A 1,138-nucleotide genomic window follows, 5' to 3' on the forward strand; every position below is an offset into this window, starting at 1 on the left:
TACAGGCCTATATTTATAAATCTGTATTTTTGACAAAAAATGGTGGAAAAGAAAAATGTTTTTTTTTTACAAAAACATCATGCTATCTGAAGTGTTTGATTATGACTTTGAAATCCATTTAAGCCATTTTCATGAAAACAATACTGCATAATAAATACTAACCTCGGTGGGAAGGTAGTAGCATGTGCTATTATTGAGCATTATACTGTATATCAAAGAAGCATTGCTGTTTTAATTTCTTGCATTTTTTTATGCATATGTTTAACAATGAATTTTTTGACAGTACATTTAATAGTAATTTCAGTCATCTCTTCCTAGAGGTCATACAAGACATTAGATAACTATAATTAGCATTATAAGTTTATATACAACCTTAACTGCTAGTAAGTTAACGTAATAGCTAAATTAATTTGTATTTTGGTAAACCTGTAGTATTTATCCAGGTCGGTCCTCTTTTCATTTTGTTATTTCTGTATATTGTATTAATCTGACCCAGTCCTTGTTTAGTGTTATCATCTCTTTTTGAGTAGAATGCCATTCATACTACTTAAGAAATAATGTTCAACATTGTGACTTAAACAAAAGTATTAACTATTGAAGATATAATAGTTTTTATAGTAGTTTCTGTTCAAGTAATAAAGTGCAAATGTAACCAGAATTATTTGGGTAAGATAAGTTGTTTGAATTAAAGAAGTTTGCACAATTTATTTATTTGTATTTTTGTTGTGTAGGCACTGTAACATGGTTTTAGAAAATGTAAAGGAGATGTGGACTGAAATGCCAAAAACTGGTAAAGGAAAGAAGAAAGCTAAGCCTGTGAACAAGGATAGATACATTTCTAAAATGTTTCTCCGAGGTGATTCTGTGATTCTGGTTTTGAGAAACCCGCTAGCTGGCCAAAGACCTTGATATATAGAAGATACAAATCTTGTGTAGAACTGCGTGTGTACAATTTTTATTAAAATGTTTATGTAGAATGAACTGTTCTTTATACAATTTGAAAGTCTTAAGTAGAGCTATTAAAACAGTAGAATAATACAGATACACGAATTGGAAAGATTTTAAGAATAAAAGCTCACTTAAACAATACAACTTTGTGAGGTATAAAATCATAAATAATATTCAACGTTAAACTGGT

Source organism: Limulus polyphemus, unplaced genomic scaffold (genome assembly GCF_000517525.1).
Source record: "Limulus polyphemus unplaced genomic scaffold, Limulus_polyphemus-2.1.2 Scaffold4630, whole genome shotgun sequence".
NCBI classification, from domain to species: domain Eukaryota; kingdom Metazoa; phylum Arthropoda; class Merostomata; order Xiphosura; family Limulidae; genus Limulus; species Limulus polyphemus.